We start from the raw sequence: 20,899 nt of genomic DNA on the forward strand, positions 1-20,899 counted from the left end.
ATTTGAGCCTTAAGAGGTTAAATCTCATCATTAACACATAATATCAGGAGATTTTGAGTGGCATCTGATATTTAAATGGATTTAAATAGTCTGTGCTGGTAAAGATGTCATCAGAGTTTTAGCTAACTGGTTTGGACATATATTTATGCTCTGAATAAATCTAAGCAGCTTAGAAGCTTCAAAAAATAAATAAAATCTAAATATTATTGCGTATGTAAGGCTTTAAAGTGATCTGAAGACAATTCTGATGGTGAAAATGTACAAATGAACATGCAACACCCACTACAACTGCACTTTTAACACTCACATTAAGCTTATTTACTTCTATTAACACTGTAACATCTTAATAAATAATTTGAGATACAAAAAGATTTTGAGTAAATGAACCATCTGAATTTAGTTAAAGGGATAGTTCACCAAAAAATGAAAATGCACTCACTATTTACTCTCCTTCAAGTGTTTGCAAAGCTTTATGAGTTTCTTTATTCCCTTGAAAAACAAAAAGAAGCTATTTTGAAAAATGTCTGAATACCTGTCGTAACCATTGACTTCCATAGTAGAATTAACTAATTTCCAACCTTTTCAAGATATCTTCGTACATCATTTACTCATTCTTTGCTTGTTCTAAACTGGTTTGACTTTCTTTTCCTCTGTTGATCACAAAGGAAGATATTTTGAAGAATGTTGGAAACCTGTAACCATTGACTTACATTTGTTTTGTTTGTTTTTTTAACTATAGAAGTCATAATTACAAGTTTCCAACATTCTTCAAAATATCATTGGTCATCATTTACTCACTCTTGTTCCAAACTGATTTTACTTTATTTTATTCTGTCAAACACAAAGGAGGATATTTTGAAGAATGTTAGAAACCTGTAACCATTGGCTTACATTTGGGTTTTTTTACTATGGAAGTCAATGGTTACAGGTTTCCAATATTTTTCAAGATATCTTCTGTCATCATTTACTCACCCTTTGCTTGTTCCAAACTGATTTGACTTTCTTTTCTTCTGTTAAACACTAAGGAAGATATTTTGAAAAATGTTGGAAACCTGTAACCATTGACTTACATTTGTTTTGTTTTTTACTATGGATGTCAGTGGTTACAGGTTTCCTATATTCTTCAAAATATCTTCGGTCATCATTTACTCACCCTTTACTTGTTCCAAACTGATTTCTTCTGTCGAAAACAAAAGAAGATATTTTGAATAATGTTGGAAACCTGTAACCATTGACTTACATTTGTTTTTACTATGGAAGTCAATGGTTACAAGTTTCCAATATTCTTCAAAATATCTTCGGCCATAATTTACTCATTCTTGTTCTAAACTGATTTGACTTTCTTTTCTTCTGTTGAACACTAAGGAAGATATTTTGAAAAATGTTGGAAACCTGTAACCATTGATTTACATTTGTTTTTTTTTACTATGGAAGTCAGTGGTTAAAGGTTTCCAACATTCTTCAAAATATCTTCGGTCATCATTTACTCACCCTTTACTTGTTCCAAACTGATTTCTTCAGTCGAAAACAAAAGAAGATGTTTTGAAGAATGTTGGAAACCTGTAACCATTGACTTAAATTAGTTTTTTGTTTTTTACTATGGAAGTCAATGGTTACAGGTTTCCAACTTTGTTAAGAATATATTCTTTTGTGTTCAACAGAAGAAATAAACTCATAAAGGTTTGAAACAAGTCAATATGACAGAAATTTCATTTTTGGGTGAACTATCACTTGTACAATGATAGACTAAAACTGGTCCTATGCAGGGCAGCACAGTGGCTCAATGGTTATCACTGTCGCCCACGAGTTGGAATTTCAGTGTGGAGTTTGCATGTTCTCCCCGACCCCAAACATATAAGGGACTAAGCTGAACGAATGGTCCAATGCATCGCTTAAAAATAAATCTTGCAAACTCTTGATTATAACTAGGCCTTTTTAATAAACCCCAAAATATCAAAACATCCCACAATGTTTACACTGCTTCCCATAAACCTGAAGATTGCACGTCATTTGTACCATCTAACATGGTTTGGAAATAAAGCGGGAGAAGGTTTTGTCCTTTAATGTGCACTTTATCTGAGCTCAGCAGCTCCTATTCAGTTCCTGTTCGACTGATGGTGCGATTTCCAGACACACTAATGGAAACTGAAGCAAGCTTGACAAAACAACATTATCTTTAATTACAGAAATCTATTAACTGTACTATACAGGCACCGATTTTTGGGCCATTCTGTGTTTTGGTCATCTTAAAATGCAAACAGGTTTTAAAGTGTTTTGCAAAACTACACTGTAAAATAATCTGTATTATCCGTTTCCGTATTTTGTGATTCACAAGTGTTTTCTGTTTATTTCCAGTTGTGAATTGCATTATGGGAGCTTGATCACGGCTCTGTCGACCATAGGCGGAGTGTGTGTAAGGCTGGGGAAGGCTTAGCCTCCCCCTGGCCAGAGACCACGGAGATAGCAGCCAAAAAAAATGCATTGAAGACATGGAACAGGTGTAAGGCGTAATACGAATGTAATTTAATGTTGATGATTAACACAACACTTTAGCTATTGTAAGTTTGTCAATCAAATTCAAATTTGTCAAACAAAGTCCCCCTCCGCACAAAAATGGAACTGTCCAACCCCGCACAATGCACTGATGAGCGCTGTTTATTACTGGAGTTCGCAGCAGCTCTGAAAACCAAACCAAAAGTGCTGGCCAGCGGACTATTTTGTTTTGCTGGTCAAGGACATAAGTAATAAAACGACAAATGAGTATTACGAGAGAGGTGTTATATATTATTCTGGTTTTATTTGTTTTCAGCATTAAATTGCTAGTTTCATTGTAACGTAGTCTAGCCTATAGTAATAGTCTAGTCTAGCCTATAGTCTAGCCCAGGGGTGTCCAAAGTCGGTCCTGGAAGGCCGGTGTCCTGCTGACTTTAGCTCCAGCTTGCCTCAACATGCCAGCCTGGAAGTTTCTAGTATATCTAGTAAGAGCTTGATTAGTTGGTTCAGGTGTGTTTGATTAGGGTTGGAGCTAAACTCTCCAGAACACCGGCCCTCCAGGACCGAGTGTGGACACCCCTGGTCTAGCCTATAGTAATCTTTTTAGGCAATCGTTTGGAGTTTTATATTTTAAAGGTCTTTAAAAGACAATTTTAAATATTTATTGCTAAATTACAAGTTCGGTTTTCGATTGGACTCGTGAAAAAGAGAATGATTTCATATTCTCGGGGCCGGCGCATCCAGATGCCTATGGTGGAAGAATAGTGAGGGCTGCGTCCGCGATGATGAATTTTCAGCTTTATTACTTCTGTCTTCAGAGTCACACGATCCTTCAGAAATCGCTCTTATTAAGAGTAATAAAGTTATTACTGGTAATAGCAATAAAAGCAACAAGTAGTAATAATTTAATTTGAAACTGCATACAGTAAGTAATAAATAAATATTTAATAAATAAGTATTTAACTAATTTTTAATATTAAATAAATGCCGCCTTGATGAACAGAATCATTTTAATTCGATTTTTAAATAAAAGTAACAATAATAAAAAATAAGTAAAATGACCCCAAACTTTTGTGTAGTGTAGATCAGTGGGTTAGATAATAAAATAATTTAATGCGCGTGTTGAATATAATAGACGTTTGTTGATAGGCGGTGCTTTTGTTGAAACCTCTTCTTGGTCAGTCGCAAGTCTTGTTAAATGCATTAAAGGGCAGCGCATATATTAGCCTTACCCTAGAGTTTGTTCACCCTCCGCCTATGCTGTCGACTTTTAATGTTAAAAATTCAACTTTATTGACATTTTAGTAGTTTAAAACAATGTACAAGAAGTAATATATAGAGAAATAAGTCTGTAAAATAACAGAAAATGTACTAGCAATATATTACAAGGTTTTTGCAGCATAATATACAACACCAACCCAGACAATACAGCACTTTAAACTATTAAAATGTTCATGAAAGTTTCATAAGGACTAAGCCGAAGGATAGTGAGTGAGTGAAGGATCATTTTGACAATGTTGTAAATCTGTAAATTAAACTTTTCTAAAATGCAAGAGATTTTAAGTATATTATTGTCATGTCAACATACCGAAAACCTTTCTGTTTAAGTGGGAAAACATCAGGATCGGCTCATTTAGCAACATTCAGATTCCAGTACAGTCGGGATCAAACAAAGCACTGGCAGATCTTTCATGACATACAACCGACAGGGATGAATTATTAAAGAACAAGAAAATGTGGGGCATGTGGAAAAGATATATATAATTATTAATGACAAGATCAAACAAATGAAACGTGCGTGGAAAAACGGTCATTACTTTATAGAGTTTTCTAAATTTGATGTCTTTTCTCTCTCATGAAAAATATGTTGCATAATAGGAAAACATTAACTACAGTACACAGTCAAAGACTTGATTTGTTTTCTTAAATAGCTGTACTTATTATACAGCACTTTTACTACAACACAACTACATGTGATTTTAACAGCATTTGTGAAATATGGCTATATTTTTGCCAACTATAGTCAAAAATACATTTCAAGAGTTCACACTTAGCTGATGATTCATCAATAGCTTGTTTGGCATGCTGTCCCAGGAGAGAGCCCCGAGCTCAAGGGATCCTCGAGCCCGGGGCTTCCTCCCGTTTGCAGAGCGAGAGGGGAGCCTGAGCTCGGTGGATCTCAGAACTCCCCGTCTGCAGTAGCTAAGGGAACACGTGAGGAAAAAGAAAGGGGGCTAGACAAATGCTTCATTGTTATGCATGATGCATATATTTGGTTGGTGGGAGGAAACCGGAGAACCCGTGGAAAACCCACGCGGACACGGGGAGAATATACGAACTCCTCACAGAAACACCTACCGACCTGGCAGGACCAGGGTTGGCAGTGTTCTTGCTGTAGGGCTAACAGTGCTAACCACTGGGCCTCCGTGCAGCCCGATCTATAATGAAGGAGGAGAATGGGGAGGAAGGGGGGTTTCTTCCAAACGAAGATACAGTGGACTGAAGACTGTGGTTATTTATAGTAGCTTACGGCTCATATGATTGGATGATACTGATTAGCTTAATACGAGACCGGCTGTGATAAATCATAAGCACGTGATCCTCTCGAAATTAGTTTATTAATAAACCTCACTTTATGTGCTAAAGACAGTTATAATTACTTTATTTAAAACCAAAATTTATGAGAAAATTAAGTAAAGAGTATGTTCCATGAATATATTTATATATTTCCTACTGTAAATATATCAAAAGTCAATTTTTAATTAGTAATATGCATTAAACACTTCATTTGGACAATGTTAAAGGCGATTTTCTCAATATTTTTTAACCTTCAGATGACAAATTTTCAAATAGTTTTATTTGTCCCAAATGTTGCCCCAAAGAAATCATATACCATTGAAAAGATTATTTATTCAACGTTTCTTTTTTATTAACACTTGAGCTCCAGTTTCATATCACCATTACTAGTAAAGTGAAGGAAGCTTTACTTATAAATAACGTTTTGATCTAATATTTCTCTTCCAAAAAGAGATAACAAATGTTCTTAGGTTAAACAATATACTAAAACCTTTCATGGGCTATCATTTCAGGTAGTTTAAAGCAGTCATTTAAAAAGAGACATAATTCACCCAAAAATTTAAAAATTGTGTCATCATTTACTCACCATTTGTTTCACACCTGAGTTTTTTTTTTCTTCTGTTGAACACAAAATAAGATATTTAGAAGAAAGCTGGAAACCTGTAACCACTGACATCAATCTCATTTTTCATGCAAGTCAATGGTTACAGGTTTTCTTTAAAATATCTTGTGTGAAACAGAAGAAAAAGAAACTCATAAATGTTTGGAACCACTTAAGAGAGTAAATAATGAGTAAATGTTATTTTTTTTCTTTTATGAACTATCCCTTTAAACAGTATAGTAAAACCCAAGTAAATATATATATATATATATATATATATTTTACATTTACATTTAGTCATTTAGCAGACGCTTTTATATAAAGCGACTTACAAATGAGGACAAGGAAGCAATTTACACAACTATAAGAGCAGCAGTGAACAAGTGCTATAGACAAGTTTCAGGTGTGTAAAGTCTAAGAAGCTAAGCATTAGTAATGTAAGTTTTTTTTTTGAGAAAGAGTACAGTTAGTGGTATAGCCAGAGAGGCAGTTACAGATTAGGAAGGAAAGTGGAGACTAAATAGTTGCGTTTTTAGTCGTTTCTTGAAGACAGCAAGTGACTCTGCTGTTCTGATGTAGTTAGGGAGTTCATTCCACCAACTGGGCAGATTGAATGCGAGAGTTCGGGAAAGTGATTTCTTCCCTCTTAGGGATGGAACCACGAGGCGACGTTCATTCACAGAACGCAAGTTTCTGGAGGGCACATATATCTGCAGAAGTGAGAGCAGATAAGAAGTAGCAAAGCCAGAGGTCGCTTTGTAAGCAAACATCAGAACTTTGAATTTGATGCGAGCAGCAACTGGCAGCCAGTGCAAACGGGTGAGTAGCGGAGTGACATGTGCTCTTTTGGGTTCATCAAAGACCACTCGTGCTGCTGCGTTCTGAAGCAGCTGAAGAGGTTTGATAGAATTAGCTGGAAGCCCGGCTAGTAGAGAGTTACAATAGTCCAGTTTGGAGAGAACAAGAGCTTGAACAATGAGTTGAGCTGCATGTTCAGATAGAAAGGGTCGGACCTTTCTGATGTTATAGAGTGCGAATCTGCAAGATCGAGCAGTTCTAGAAATGTGCTCAGAGAAGTTTAGTTGGTCATCAATCGTAATATATATATATATATATATATATATATATATATATATATAAATAAATATAAATAAAATATCTATAGCTGAAGTCAGAATTATTAGCCCCATCTTTGATTTTTTTTTTCTTTTTCAAATATTTCCTAAATGATGTTTAACAGATCAAGGAAATTTTCACAGTATGTCTACTAATATTTTTTCTTCTGGATAAAGTCTTATTTGTTTTATTTTGGCTAGAATAAAAGTAGTTTTAATTTTTTAAAAACATTTTAAGGTCAAAATTATTTAAGCCATTTATTTTTTCGACAGTCTACAGAACAAACCATCATTATACAATAACTTGCCTAATTACTGTAACCTGTCTAGTTAACGCAATTAACCTAGTTAAGCCTTTAAATGTCACTTTAGGCTGTATAGAAGTCTCTTGAAGAATATCTAGTCAAATATTATTTACTGTCATCATGGCAAAGATAAAATAAATCAGTTATTAGAAATGTGTTATTAAAACTATTATGTTTAGAAATGTGTTGAAAAAATCTGCTCTCCGTTAAACAGAAATTGGGGGAAACTAACCAGGGGGGCTAATAATTCTGACTTCAATTAATTTGCTAAATTTCCACATTTACGTTTCGCCAAAATATCGAGGTAGCCTAGCCTACAGCTATTGGCAACTTAAAGTTTATTAGTGTCTCGGAAAACATTAGAGGAGAAATACTGAATAAACACTATGTTGAGTTATTGTTGTACAACTGTATAACTTGCGGAAACTGGTTACCATGGTAATTATGGTAAAAGCTGATATATGTCACTGATATATTCGTATCTAATGTCAGTAACATTAGCCAGTGTGAAATTAGGTGGATGAGAGGTTTTAAACTAGATTAACCTCACCGCTTATCTTCTGGCCTCGTTCTGGCAACAGTGTGGTTATTGACACACACACAAACATACCACACACACACAGACGTACCTCGCTTATCTTATACTTTGCGTCCCTCCTTCCTCCGCTCGCGTGAAATGTTTCCTCCTCGTGATTTCTGTCATGACAGCCTCCAGCATCCACTAAACACTGAACACAGTCCTCCCGCAGACTCCCGCGCTGAGCATCGGCCGGTTTTTTTCGGTTTCTCCGTTTCTCCACAGATCAATATCGCCGGTGTTTATCTGTGAGCGCGCGCGCAGAATCACATGAACGCGACGCTCTGCTGCAGTGACGCGACGCGCAGACAGCAGCTCTGCTCAACCTCTGCCTGGACCGACTGTAATGTCATGTTTTATTCATATATTCATGGGAGGGACGCGAGAACACCGCTCGTTATCATGCGGGAGGCGGCGCGAGGTCGGCGGGCATCAGAAGATCATTTCTGGCCTCGAGGCGCGGAGATTCCCGTAACTGATGAACTCAGTTTATTCAACTAAATTCACCGTCTGGCCAATTTATACCATGTATTTATTATTGAGTTAAAAACGTTAGCAATGTAAAGTGGTGCATCAATCAAGTAAAAATAAATTGAATATGAATAAGTTTTGTGTATGGGAAAATGTCTCTTATGCTCATCAAAAAACAGATTCATTGCATTTATTAAATTTTTTAAGGTAAGTGGTTGCAAATAATTTATATGGGTTGAATTTAAACAAATTAAATTTAGTAATGTTTAAATTCAGCCCATATAAACAGTTTGCAACCACTAAAAATAGATTGGTAAATATAATTATCAATTTTTTCAGTGAAGGCAGCATTTATTTTTCTCGAAAAATTATAATAGTTTAGCTCCAACTTACTTCAACACACCTCCCAGGAAGTTTCTAGTATACCTAAGAGCTTGCTTAGATGGTTCAGGTGTGTTTAATTGAGGTTGGAACTAAAATACACCAACACAATCTCACGGCAATTCGTAACATTTTGATTTAGTGGCTAATTCGTACGATCTAATTCGTACAATTTAGTACGATTTGCTCTTTCGCCAATGACGGTTGGGTTTAGGGGTGGGGTTAGGTGCCACACCTCCTTTTTAAAATCGTTCAATTTCATACGACTGAACTCGTACAAATTCGTACGAATTAGCCACTAAACTGTCAAAAACATAAAATACTTACGTTTTCTCGTGAGATCAGGCTGAATACACAGAACACTGGCCCTCCAGCACCGCGTTTGGACACCCCTGCTAATGCACTGAAAATTAGTTTGTTTTGGTCATCTTCAAAGTATGCACACTTGCTTCTGCGTTTGGAGTGGCGGCAAAATGAGCATTGTAAATATTAATTTCACTTGGACTTTAGTGAACAACTCAACAGGCAAACAACTGAACATCAGCTTTAGCATCACACATTTCTCCAGCTTCTGTCATTGAGAGTTCAGACTCCGAGTGTGTGCTGAGCTCAGCGCCTCTGTAAACTCTCATCCTCTCAGAGTCCAGCAGGAAAGACCGTTAAACCACATCAGCTGTCAGAAAATCCACTTGACTTGCCGAACATTATGAAATGCATTATTCATCCGGCCCATCTGTTCTTTCGGTTCCCCTTGTGGCCCAAATCATTACACCTCTCTCATTAAATACTAGTTTAATTTCCACACTTGTTGTCCAGGGATTCTAAATTAAATCCTCACACTGTAGGGAGCAAATAAGGTAATCAGCTAATTGTGGCTGACCATGCATCTATAAATGTTCAAAACAGGCTACTGACTGCAGAAAAAACAGCATGGGTTGGTATACTGGAATGCAATGCAAACCTATTAAAGGGGGACTATTATGGTACTTTTCACAAGATTCAAAATACGTCTCTGATGTCCCTAGAGTGAGTTTCAGCACAAAATACTTCATAGATAATTGCTTATAACTCTTTGAAACTGCCTGTTTTAGGCTTTGATTCAAACTGTGCTATTTTGTTGACTGTCACTTTAAATTCAAATGAGATTGTGTTCTTTTCAAAACTGGGCGGTGCTAGAAATGTCTATGTGTCAGCATAGTAGCAGATTCAAATCAGGCCTAAGATTATCTCAGTGACACACTGAAAATTTAAAACTTCACATTTATAATCCTCTTAGTTGCTGACATTATTTAATGGTAGATGGCTGCTTCTCACTAAGGGCTCTCTATGCTAATGAGGGAAAGCTGGTCACTAGTGGGCGGGGCTTTCCCCCTCTGATGACATGAACAAAGGGAGTGTAGTTAGTTAATTTATATAGCACATTTTTTACAGCACAACGTTGCCCAAAGTGCTGAACACAATCAATACTAAATTTTAAAAAAACCTACATCACATACATAACAATTAAAACATAAGGCAGACCCCTCAACATTAGAACTAAAGAACAAAGATGGAGTTTTAAACGCTTTTTAAAAACATATAGAGTTGAAGCGTGTCTGATGTGGGGTGGAAACCCGTTCCAGAGTTTTGGTGTGATAACAGCAAAAGCCCGATCCCCACTTCGCTTACACCGGGACCTTGCTACAGAAAGAATAAACTGATCAGAAGACCTTAGTGCCCTACCAGAATTATATACATGTAGGAGGTCTGATAAGTAAGGTGGTGCCAGATTATTTAAGGATTTAAAAACAAAAATTAATGGTTTAAAATCAATCCGTGACCTAACAGGCAGCCAGCCCAAAGAGGAAAGAACTGGGGATATGTGCTCATACTCGCGAGTGTAACACAACGATGCTGGGCAACGTGGTTGAGGATCCACGTGCAGTTTGTTTATAAGTTTAGTCCAGACCTGATGTCACGAGAAAACGTAAGTATTTTACGTTTTGTCAGTTTAGTGGCTAATTTGTACGAATTCATACGAGTTCAAATCGTACTAAATTGTACGAATTAGATCGTACAAATTCATACGAATCAGCGACTAAAGCAAAAAGTTACGAATTGCCATGAGATTGTGTTGGATTAGTCAGGCAGGCAACGGTCAAAACAGGGGTAAACAGATACAAACAGAATGGTCAATACAGGCGGCAAGGAATCAAAACGAGAAAACAAGGAAAGATTTCACAACACGGCTAGGCTAGACGAGACAAGAAAATGCTTCGTAGTGTTACAAGACAACAACACTCAGCAAAGTCTGTGTGTTTGTGTGCTGTATATATAGGCCACGTCTGAAACTGCCTACTACTCAGTATGTACTGCATTTGAATTTAAATGTACTACTCGGCCATTAGAAAAGATCGATCTATACAGTATGAAAGTGAGCAGTATGAATGGAATTCGGACGTACTACATCTGCCATTTTGTCAAGTCACATGACCTAACTGCGTCAGTTCGCTTCACTCCCATTCATGAATTTTCTCATGGGGCATCATGGGATAGCGCAGCGTGCATGGAATGCACACTTCAGAATCTCGCTGGAAGTAGTAAGTCATCTGGGTACTTCTCACATAATGATTTTCGAATTCTATGAATTCAGACATACTACTCGGCTCACATACTGTATTTTGCATACTGAATAGTATGGAAGTATGCTGTTTCAGACGCAGCCATAGTCCATGTAATCAGTCTTTGAAAAGCTCCCAACTGTGTATGTGTAATCAAAGAAGAACCGGAACAGATGTGAGTGTGTGGTGCATGAAAGGATTTGTAGTTCCTTTGTTGACAGGACTGTAGACCGGATGATAGTGAATGTTCTCCAGTCATTAGGGTTTGATCGCTGGTGATTGTGACAGAGAGAATGCCAATCAAAGTGATTTTTTTTTTTTCAAGTGTGATTATAAAAAATAAAATTAATACATTTTTACCATTAGATGTTAGTTATATTCACATGCTGTTGCCAAATAACCCCTTATAAGAGTGATTTTTGCATAAAAGGTCCTGTTTAACACAATTTGAGGCCAGGATTTTAAAGTATTTTAATATTATCTGACTAATTATGAACAGCAAATGCTAATTTAAAAAATATGATGTGTAATTGTTACAAATCTTAAATGACATCCAATTTGAAAATGAATATTTGTATTAATTTGAGAGTTAATGTAGCCTATATATTTTGGTGCATTTAAACAAAACTGGTTTATTAATTACCATTGAAATAGTCCATTAAAATATCTATTAAAAGAGTGGTCACGTCTTTAGAACAAGAAAGATAATACATTTAAATTCAAACAAAAAATATAGATATTTCCTTCAGCTTAGTCCCTTTATTCATCAGGGGTCGCCACAGCGGAATGAACCGCCAACTTATCCAGCATATTTTACACAGCAGATGTCTTTCAAGATGCAACCCAGTCCTGGGAAACATCCATACTCACTCATCCAAACACATACCGGAGGAAACCCCACGCCAACACGGGGAGAACATGTAAACTCCACACAGAAATGCCAACTGACCAAGCCGGGGCTCGAACCAGCAACCTTCTTGCTGTGAGGTGACAGTGCTAACCACTGAGCCACCACGTCGCCCCCAAAAATATATATACAAACTACAGAATTTCAACTTAATGTTGTATTTTTATGTTGACTTTTCCTGTTTATTAAAATTGTATAAAAAAGAAATTCCCCAACATGTTAATTTGGGTGCACTAATTTGTGGACTGTGATCTTAAGTCTTTTGTTAGATTAGTTCTATTTTTGGCTGACTAATGTAACATATATGCATAAATTTATTATTGTAAAGCATCCTATAGAAAATATAGATGGACAAATTAAAAATTTGCATTAGAAAGCATGCCTGAAAGCCAATATATGTAAAAATAAATAAAGTTAAAAATACATGAAAATACAAATTCATTCATTCATTTTCCTTCAGATTAGTCTCTATTTCAGAGATCGTCACAGCAGATCGAACTGCCAACTATTCCAGCATATGTTTTACACAGCGGATGCCCTTCCAGATGCAACCCAGTACTGGGAAACACCCATACACACTCATATTCAATTCACCTATAATGCATGTGTTTGGACTGTGGGGGAAACCGGAACACCCGGAGGAAACCCACGCCAACACGGGGAGAACATGCAAACTCCACACATAAATGCAAATTGACTCAGCCGGGTCTCGAACCAGCGACCTTCTTGCTGTGAGGCGACAGTGCTAACCACTCAGCCACAGTTTTAATATTGTATATGGAACTGTACAAAACTGACAGGATCCTTCAAAGGGATCAAACGGTTACTGTAGTTCTGGCACGTCGCACACTTCTCATTACATAATGCTGCGCTCTGCAGAACTGTCTTTATGTTGACTTCTTCCCTCTCAGGCATGCAGAGAGCCTGTACAGCAGACGTGGAAATGACTTTGACATCTGAAAAGCGGCATGAGTTGCTTTGATGTCAGAAATCACCTTTTCAGGACTGTCAGTGGGGGGAAGCCACACGATCCATTTATATTTATGAATCTATAAAAACACACAGTCCTCCGCTGGATCAAAAGTGTCTGTCGATTGACACAATCAAAAGCAATTCTCCCCGCCGATCAAACCATTTCAGTGTTAGTCTGGGGGTCTGAGTTGCACAGCTTTTTTCCACATTTATAATCCCAACATAGGCTCATTCTGAAAACATATCCCTATAAATTCTGGAGATTGCGACTTATGTAGCCAGAAGTACGTATGGCTGCATTTCATCTTTAAAACGAACGTTACGAGGTGGTTTGACCACTCTTTTCGCGCTAAACAGCTGACCACTTACCTCCGTGTGACTGGCTTTTCTGCTGTTACCAGTTTGTCCAGTAGGTCGCCGCATCTGTTGGAGAATTCGAGACACAGAGTGGAGTTGACTGTGACGACAGGGTTCGAGTCCATTGAAGAACAGTTACGGAAAGCAGGTGAGACGAAAACAAAAGCCAAAAAATTAAATAAACAAGTAAATAACAAGGTGAGAATGAGGTAAAATCTGAAAATGTGGTAAATATCAGGCGGCCGCGAGAGCTTTCCTTTTTCTGGATTGGTTTTGAAAACACTGTCGGTTGGGTTTAGGGAAGGAGGTGGGTGGGCCAGTCGATCTGTCAGTCAGTCAGTTATTCAGTTATTACATACTCCAGTATACATTTCTGGAGAGCGCCAAATATGTCCCAGGAGGTACGTTTTCCATCAGAGGCCGCTGTGTACACTTTTTAAGATCTCAAATTTCTCTCGCGAGTGCCATTCGCACCATGTAAATCCACCAGAGGCCGCTGTGTACACTTTTTCAGATCTCAAATTCCTCTCTTGAGTGCCATTCGCGCCTGCTGTTCTCATGTAAATCCACCAGAGGCCGCTGTGTACACTTTTTCAGATCTCAAATTCCTCTCTTGAGTGCCATTCGCACCAGCTGTTCTCATGTAAATCCACCAGAGGCCACTGTGTACACTTTTTCAGATGTCAAATTTCTCTTGCGAGTGCCATTCGCGCCTGCTGTTCTCACATAAATCCACCAGAGGCCGCTGTCAACTGACTGACCGACTTGACCAACTGACCAATGCCCTCACCCACCGCTTTCCCTTAACCCAACTATTAGGGTTTTCAAAAGCACCGATTGACCTGCGCCCACTCACTTCCCCAAACCCAACCGACAGTGTTTTCAAAAGCAGCCCAGAAAAAGAAAAACCCTCACGCCCGCCTGATTTTTATCACGTTTTCAGATTTTACCACATTCTCACCCTGTTTTTCGCTTGTTTATTTAATTTTTTTGGCTTTTGTTTTTGTCTTACCCCGGCTTTCTGGAACCGTTCTCCGCCAGACTCGAATCCCGTCATCATGGTCAACTCTGCGTCTCAAGTCCTCCAAAGTACAGAGCCACTGGGCAACTGGTACCCGCGGAAAAGCCATCCACACGGAGGTAATCTGTCAGCTGTTAAGCGCGAAAAAAACATTATACCGCCCCGTAGCGTTCGTTTTAAAGATTGAAATGTAGCCATACGTTCTTCTGGCTACATTATTCACGCTCTCCAGAAACGTATATAGGGCTACGTTAGTATATAGAGCCTGTGTTAGCTTTTTTGGATGCGAAAAGCAGATAAAATCTAACCTGATTAGATTTTTTAGACTGGACGAACCTTTAGGAGGCAGTACTATACGACTGACACAATGTGAGGTCGAATTTATTTTTTATCGTGCCATAACTACGAACGAAAATTTCGGATTCAGTGAGCAATAACTTTTAGGGTTAGGTTTTTTGTACTGCTTACTGTTTCAACTCACTTCTGTTTGTCAAAACTACTCTAAAACCACAGATTAATGTGTCTGGAGGCATTTTGGGTTTTTAATCAAAGTTCTGATGGGGTTCTGACACGGTTTTTCTTATAGGGCTCCTCAAAGTCTAGCTGGCTTTGCTCCTCATCAATCCGACCATTTCAGAGTTAGTCTGCTGGCCGGAGACAGTCACACAGAGACTGTTACCCAGCATATGAGAAGCTCATTTCCCATAAGTCCCTCCACACAAGCAGTGTGTTTCTGCAGAGATCCACAAGGCAGGCACCCGGAGGCCGATCCGCTTACTTGGCAAGTGAGGCGTGCAGAAGCGGTGTTCCCGAGTGACTGGGAACAGGCAGGGGTTGCCATGGTGACCTGATGAAGTGATGGAGCTCCGGCATGTGCTTCCACTCATCATACAGGATCACAGTGTGGACGCATTCACGCCGGCCAATGAGAAGCTGCAAACACTCTGACTAATCGCACTGATTGGCCAATAATCTGAAGGAGGATGTGAGGGAGGATTCCTAGCACACATATAGTAAATGTACAGTACGGTTCTTTTTTTTTTTAAACAAACAAAAAAAGTTGATGATCTTAGTGTTTTGTGTCCTAGACAACATCTGCAAAGCTTTAAAAATATATATAATTTCATATTATATAATAGTAATATAATATTTGTATATGTCTAACCAGGGGTTCCGTCAGTATACGCACCCGTGAACAAATAACTGCATTAAAGGTTCCGGTCACCCTATGGTTTCTCATTCATTATTATTATTACAGCCCAAAGACATGCTGAACAGGTGAATTGGGCAGGCTAAATAGTCCGAAGTGTATGAGTGTGAATGAGTGTGTTTGAATGTTTCCCAGAGATGGGTTGCAGCTGGAAGGGCATCCGCTGCATAAAACATGTGCTGGATAAGTTGGCGGTTCATTCCGCTGTGGCGACCCCGGATTAATAAAGAGACTAAGTTGAAAAGAAAATGAATGAATGAATGAATGAATGAATGAATGAGTGTGTTGATCCAGTTGTTTATGTTTTGACTGAAAATAACACGAATGGGTCTGAATTTAATCACCCCGAGACTGCGTTGATCCAGTTCTTTAAATTCTACCATAACTTACATTTTTTCCTAAAGGATTTGAGTCGGACCTGTTTGTTTTGTTTTACCTAAAATACTCCTGAATGGATCTGAATCTAATCAAACTTGTTGATCCATTTTTTTCCCCAAAATAAAATACAAAATGGATCCGATTGAAAGCAAATGTATATATTCTGATCTGAAATTCAACCAATCAGGCAAAAGTTATGACTTCATATGCATCAAACTTACTACAAATAAACTAAAAGCCTCAGAAGTGATGGAGTGTTTATAGCATCAAAAACTACTGTAAGAAATATCCAAGTAATATTTTGTATTTTGTGATTCATGTTTTTAGTTTATTATTTCCCCCTTTTATTTATTCTTTTGAATTGCATTATGGGATTGTGGGACTCGGCGACGCAGTGGCGCAGTAGGTAGTGCACAGCAAGAAGGTCGCTGGTTCAAGCCTTGGCTGGGTCAGTTGGCATTTCTGTGTGGAGTTTGCATGTTCTCCCAGTGTTCGCGTGGGTTTCCTCCGGGTGCTCCGGTTTCCCCCACAGTCCAAACACATGCAGTAGAGTTGAATTGGGAAGGCTAAATTGTACGTAGTGTATGAGTGTGAGTGTGAGTGAATGTATGGATGTTTCTCAGAGACGGGTTGCGGCTGGAAGAGCATCCGCTGAGTAAAACGTGCTGGATAAGTTGGTGGTTCATTCCGCTGTGGCGACCCCGGATTAATAAAGGGACTAAGCCGAAAAGAAAATGAATGAATTATGATTATGGGACTTTTAACCTTGAAAAGTTCAGAAAAGTGACGTTTATTCACATTTTAATAGTTTAAAGTGCTATATTGTCTTGGTTGGTGTTGTATGTTACGCTGCAAAAACCTTGTAATAAGCTGCCAGTACAATTTCTGTTATTATACAGACTTATTTCTCTAGATATCATTTTTTACACATTATATTATTTCAAGCTCCTAAAATGTCAATAAAAGTCACTTTGTTTAACTGTAGAGTTGAATTTTCAACATCAAAAGTCGACAGAGCCGAGATCAACATCCCATAATGCAATTCACAACCCTAAATATACGGAAAACACTTGTGAATCACCAAATGCGGATACTTAATTAACAGATATCTTTTACAGTTCAGACTGTAACTGCTCTGGCATACTGTATGCGGTGTAGAATATTACCAAACATATAGAGCCATGTTCATTCATTCATTCATTCATTTTCTTTTGGCTTAGTCCCTGATTTATCAGGGGTCACCACAGCGGAATGAACCGCCAACTACTCTGGCATATGTTCCATATTCTGAACACTGGCATTCCTTGAACACAACTGCATGCCGTTGGAGGAATCATACATAAAGAATAGGGATATTTGTGGCATCTGCCAGCGTTCAGCATCTCCCACATCAAACCCTCTGATCCTCCTGCCAGACTGAAACACATCCATCCAGCAGGACTGCCTGAAGCGCTGGATCCACACCAGAACACAGACAGCTCTGTGCAAAAGGCTTTGTTTCTACAAAATTATGATAAATCATCTGATAGTAAAACCACTTTAGAGCAGTTCAGTGACGATAAACCCAAGAGGAGCTCCAGTCATATTTAAAGGACACATGAAATTAAAATAATGGGTTTTTTTTTACATGTTAGAATCTTCTTTAGTCTGTTCGTTTTAATGATATCTATAAGCTAGTGTGCTCCAAAACAGTGACAAAATGTGCATATGTTACACATAAGTCATGAGGCGTCTATACTGAACCAAAACAAGCCCCAAAAAAGCAACCCAGGCTCATTCTGAAAATGTATTCCCGTGGACGTTTCTGGAGACTGCGAAATATGTAGCCGGGGGTACGTACGGCTGCATTTCATTTTTTTAAGCGAACGCTGTGGGGCGGTGTGACGCCGTTCCTTTCGGCGCTTGCCGGCCGGCCGCTCGCCTCCGTGTGGAGGGCTTTACCGCTGCAACCAGTTTGTCTGGTTAGCTCTTCGTGTACTTTGGCGAACTTGAGGCGCAGAAAGGGGCTGACCACGACGACGACCGGGTTCGAGTCCGGGGAAGAGCGGTTCCAGAAATCAGGTAAGAAAACAAAATCCAAAAAAAAAAAAGTGACAGGGTGAGAATGTGGTCAAAATCCGAAAACGTGGTAAAAATCAGACGAGGGCTTTTCTTTTTCTGGACGGCTTTTGTGAATCGTCGTTGGTTGGGTTTAGGGACGGAGGAGGGTGGGTCAGCCGGTGGGTCGCACGGTCAATCATTCTGTCATCCAGGCAGGCAGAAGGTCGTTCGACAGCGGCCTCTAGCGGGTTTACGCTAGGACGGCGCGGGAGAAAGCGCACACAGTGGTCTCTCGCGGATTCGCGAAAACAAAAATTGCAAAAATACGTACCTCCCGGGACGTATTTCGCGGTCTCCAGAAACGTCCTCGGGACTACGTTCTCAGTATGAGCCTGGGTTGCAAAAAAGCTCCAGTATCACTACAACTGAGCCAATAACTCTTCAAATATCATGTACAAGCTTTAGCAAAACTCAACCAGTCTGTTTTCAACTATATTTGAGATGTTAGTTTAGCCAAAAATGTAAATTCTGTCATTTACTCACCCTCATGTCATCCCAGGCCAATAAGACTCAGGGTAATATTTGAAATGCAAACCTTTTAAAATGAAAACTGAGAGGTTTTAAAGTCTCTAACTATATTAATGTGAGCAAATGATGAAAGAACTTACATGAAATAGCTGATTAAAGTGTATATTAAATGAAAACGATCCCAAATGTTTACATCTACACTGTCAAAAAATGTCTATTAAAGAACAGTTTCCATATTTTGTGGTTCACAAGTGTTTTCAAGGGAGTTTTATTTCTGCTCTGTCCACTTTTATGTTGAAAATTCAACTCTGCAGCCTAACAAAGTGACTTTTATTGACATTGTAGTTTGACACAAGATATACACTACACAAACCCAGACAATATATCAATTTAAACTAATAAAAATGTCAATAAAAGTCACTTTGTTAAACTACAGAGTTGAATTTTCAACATAAAAGTGGACAAAGCGGAAATAAAACCCCCTTGAAAACACTTGTGAACCACAAAATTACAAACTTTTCAGCATCAAAAGCTTTTGGAGAAAAGATCAAGGTCCCATAATGCAATTCAAAAGCATAATTAAATGGAAAAGAACACATGCATCACAAAATACAGAAAACTGTCAATTTACAGATCATTTTAAGTGTATTTGGAGCATTTAAATATAGTTTATATTGGTGAAAATTCAAGACTTCGCTCTGTTGATGCAGGATTTCTCCAATGAATTATTCGTCTGAAACTCCACCTCTGCAAGCTCACGCCCACATCTCGACGTCCAATCAACCACTGATGCACAGAATCAATTTCTCGCTCGACGTTGTTCTAGCTAGCTACATATAGTTGAAAATGTAAACATATTATTGAATTTAAAGTGTTATCGGTTTAGATTTTCACCGTCTGATACACCTCAGCTCATTTTATGAAGAAACACCACAGGAATGTCATCACACATTCATCAATTCCTATTCAAGATTGTTGCGTAATATAATGCAAATGCCAATGGGAAATTCCTCTTTAATGTTTACAGTTCATCCAGTCATGACAGACTAACAATTTATACAATAACTAGGTGTTCTTTTAGAGAAGTAAACATTTTCATTTTCAAAAAATGAGAGATTTTGTCTTGTTTGTAATCCAAAATACTTAAATTCTTAAATCAGCCAAGCTTAAATCTAGACAAGTAAAAAATATAGCTTTATTTTCAGAAATAAGTCCAAATTAAGTGAGATTTTCCTTAAAACAAGCTAAATAGTTTGCCAGTGGGCTATGTAAAAATTATCAGTCCACTAGCAGATAATTTAGCTTGTTGTGAGGAAAAACCTGAACAACTTCTTGATTTATGATTTGTTTATTTATATTTATTAGGACTAAAATAAAATGATTTATTTATAAATTTGTTTTTGAATTTTTTTTTTGATACACTCTAAAAAAAAAGTTGACTCAACTTACAAAAATTGAAAGGCAACTTGCTGCAGAGCTTTTTTGAGCTGACTCAACTTTCAACCCAAGTACTGTACTTGACTCGGTTCAAGTTGAGTAAACTCAAAAATGCACTGAAGCTGGTTGCCTTAAAATTTTAAGTTGAGCCAACTTTTTACAGTGTATTTATATTTGGACTAAAATAAAATGATTTAGATATGACTTTTTTTGATATATAATATATATTTTTATTTGGACTAAAATAAAGTGATTTAGATGTTTAATATATTTTAGATATTTTTATTTGGGCTAAAATAAAATGATTTAGATATGACATTTTTTAGATATATAATATATATTTTTATTTGGACTAAAATAAAATGATTTAGATGTTTAATATATTTTTAGATATTTTTATTTGGACTAAAATAAAGTGATTTAGATGTTTAATATATTTTTAGATATTTTTATTTGGGCTAAAATAAAATGATTTAGATATGACCTTTTTTTAGATATATAATATATATTTTTATTTGGACTAAAATAAAGTGATTTAGTTGTTTAATATATTTTTAGATATTTTTATTTAGACTAAAAACCAGACAAAAACTCCAAATAAGAAAAGCATGTTTTGCAGCTTGGTATTCACACTGCAAAAAAGCTTTTCTTACTTAGATTTTTTTGGTCTTGTTTTTAGTCCAAATATCTAAAAACTCTTAATGAAATCTAGAAGCATTTTCTAGACAAGCAAAAAATACTTGTTTTAAGAAATAATATGCCAAAATTAAGTGAGTTTTTTCTTAAAACAAGCCAAATAATCTGCCAATGGGCTAAAGCAAAATGATCTAATGTCAAAACGAAAACACGATTAGGTTGCTTACCCTAATGACCGATTTTTTGGTTTGTTTTAAGAAATTATTTAAGACATATTATTTATTAAAACAAGA

The 20,899-nt window shown here is 37.4% G+C and overlaps 2 protein-coding genes across 2 annotated transcripts in view; both read right to left on the reverse strand.

Moving 5' to 3' along the window:
* The window catches only part of tanc2b (tetratricopeptide repeat, ankyrin repeat and coiled-coil containing 2b), a 260,476-nt gene extending 252,539 nt beyond the window's left edge, over window positions 1-7,937 (reverse strand). The window contains 1 exon segment of the mRNA XM_056469097.1: window positions 7,721-7,937. The gene's annotated coding sequence lies outside the window, so the exon portion shown is untranslated.
* taok2b (TAO kinase 2b) overlaps window positions 1-20,899 on the reverse strand; it is a 363,536-nt gene that overhangs the window by 21,061 nt on the left and 321,576 nt on the right. The gene's annotated exons all lie outside the window — the stretch shown is intronic.

This window comes from Danio aesculapii, chromosome 12, assembly GCF_903798145.1.
Source record: "Danio aesculapii chromosome 12, fDanAes4.1, whole genome shotgun sequence".
NCBI lineage: Eukaryota > Metazoa > Chordata > Actinopteri > Cypriniformes > Danionidae > Danio > Danio aesculapii.